The 2500-nt window shown below is 50.8% G+C and overlaps 1 protein-coding gene across 1 annotated transcript in view; it reads left to right on the top strand.

The window, feature by feature from the left end:
• Positions 1 to 2500, top strand: part of LOC113821024 (uncharacterized) — a 12529-nt gene that overhangs the window by 8513 nt on the left and 1516 nt on the right. The window lies entirely within an intron of this gene.

Genomic DNA, 2500 nt, shown 5'->3' with positions numbered 1-2500 from the left:
AACCGACCTTGTGTGAGGGAAAACGGACCTTGTGTGAGGGAAAACCGACCTTGTGTGAGGGAAAACCGACCTTGTGTGAGGGAAAACGGACCTTGTGTGAGGGAAAACCGACCTTGTGTGAGGGAAAACCGACCTTGTGTGAGGGAAAACCGACCTTGTGTGAGGGAAAACCGACCTTATGTGAGGGAAAACCGACCTTGTGTGAGGGAAAACCGACCTTGTGTGAGGGAAAACCGACCTTATGTGAGGGAAAACCGACCTTGTGTGATTGAAAACCGACCTTGTGTGAGGGAAAACCGACCTTGTGTGAGGGAAAACCGACCTTGTGTGAGGGAAAACCGACCTTGTGTGAGGGAAAACCGACCTTGTGTGAGGGAAAACCGACCTTATGTGAGGGAAAACCGACCTTGTGTGAGGGAAAACCGACCTTGTGTGAGGGAAAACCGACCTTGTGTGAGGGAAAACCGACCTTGTGTGAGGGAAAACCGACCTTGTGTGAGGGAAAACCGACCTTGTGTGAGGGAAAACCGACCTTGTGTGAGGGAAAACCGACCTTGTGTGAGGGAAAACCGACCTTGTGTGAGGGAAAACCGACCTTGTGTGAGGGAAAACCGACCTTGTGTGAGGGAAAACCGACCTTGTGTGAGGGAAAACCGACCTTGTGTGAGGGAAAACCGACCTTGTGTGAGGGAAAACCGACCTTGTGTGAGGGAAAACCGACCTTGTGTGAGGGAAAACCGACCTTGTGTGAGGGAAAACCGACCTTGTGTGAGGGAAAACCGACCTTGTGTGAGGGAAAACCGACCTTGTGTGAGTGAAAACCGACATTGTGTGAGGGAAAACCGACCCTGTGTGAGGGAAAACGGACCTTGTGTGAGGGAAAACGGACCTTGTGTGAGGGAAAACCGACCTTGTGTGAGGGAAAACGGACCTTGTGTGAGGGAAAACGGACCTTGTGTGAGGGAAAACGGACCTTGTGTGAGGGAAAACCGACCTTGTGTGAGGGAAAACGGACCTTGTGTGAGGGAAAACCGACCTTGTGTGAGGGAAAACCGACCTTGTGTGAGGGATAACCGACATTGTGTGAGGGACAACCGACCTTGTGTGAGGGAAAACCGACCTTGTGTGAGGGAAAACGGACCTTGTGTGAGGGAAAACGGACCTTATGTGAGGGAAAACCGACCTTGTGTGATTGAAAACCGACCTTGTGTGAGGGAAAACCGACCTTGTGTGATTGAAAACCGACCTTGTGTGAGGGAAAACCGACCTTGTGTGAGGGAAAACCGACTTTATGTGATTGAAAACCGACCTTGTGTGAGGGAAAACCGACCTTACGTGAGGGAAAACCGACCTTGTGTGAGGGAAAACCGACCTTGTGTGAGGGAAAACCGACCTTATGTGAGGTAAAACCGACCTTGTGTGAGGGAAAACCGACTTTATGTGATTGAAAACCGACCTTGTGTGAGGGAAAACCGACCTTGGGTGAGGTAAAACCGACCTTGTGTGAGGGAAAACCGACCTTGTGTGAGGGAAAACGGACCTTGTGTGAGGGAAAACCGACCTTGTGTGAGGGAAAACCGACTTTATGTGATTGAAAACCGACCTTGTGTGAGGGAAAACCGACCTTACGTGAGGGAAAACCGACCTTGTGTGAGGGAAAACCGACCTTGTGTGAGGGAAAACCGACCTTATGTGAGGTAAAACCGACCTTGTGTGAGGGAAAACCGACTTTATGTGATTGAAAACCGACCTTGTGTGAGGGAAAACCGACCTTGTGTGAGGGAAAACCGACCTTACGTGAGGGAAAACCGACCTTGTGTGAGGGAAAACCGACCTTGGGTGAGGTAAAACCGACCTTGTGTGATTGAAAACCGACCTTACGTGAGGGAAAACCGACCTTGTGTGAGGGAAAACCGACCTTACGTGAGGGAAAACCGACCTTGTGTGAGGGAAAACCGACCTTACGTGAGGGAAAACCGACCTTGTGTGAGGAAAAACCGACCTTGTGTGAGGGAAAACCGACCTTGTGTGAGGGAAAACCGACCTTGTGTGAGGGAAAACCGACCTTGTGTGAGGGAAAACCGACCTTGTGTGAGGGAAAACCGACCTTGTGTGAGGGAAAACCGACCTTGTGTGAGGGAAAACCGACCTTGTGTGAGGGAAAACCGACCTTGTGTGAGGGAAAACCGACCTTGTGTGAGGGAAAACCGACCTTGTGTGAGGGAAAACCGACCTTGTGTGAGGGAAAACCGACCTTGTGTGATTGAAAACCGACCTTGTGTGAGGGAAAACCGACCTTGTGTGAGGGAAAACCGACCTTGTGTGAGGGAAAACCGACCTTGTGTGATTGAAAACCGACCTTGTGTGAGGGAAAACCGACCTTGTGTGAGGGAAAACCGACCTTGTGTGAGGGAAAACCGACCTTGTGTGAGGGAAAACCGACCTTGGGTGAGGGAAAACCGACCTTGTGTGAGGGAAAACCGACCTTATGTGGGTAAGA

Source organism: Penaeus vannamei, chromosome 4 (assembly GCF_042767895.1).
Source record: "Penaeus vannamei isolate JL-2024 chromosome 4, ASM4276789v1, whole genome shotgun sequence".
In the NCBI taxonomy this organism is placed as follows: domain Eukaryota; kingdom Metazoa; phylum Arthropoda; class Malacostraca; order Decapoda; family Penaeidae; genus Penaeus; species Penaeus vannamei.
The sequence above is the reverse complement of the archived record's forward strand: the minus strand, read 5'-3'. Positions and strand labels throughout refer to the sequence as shown.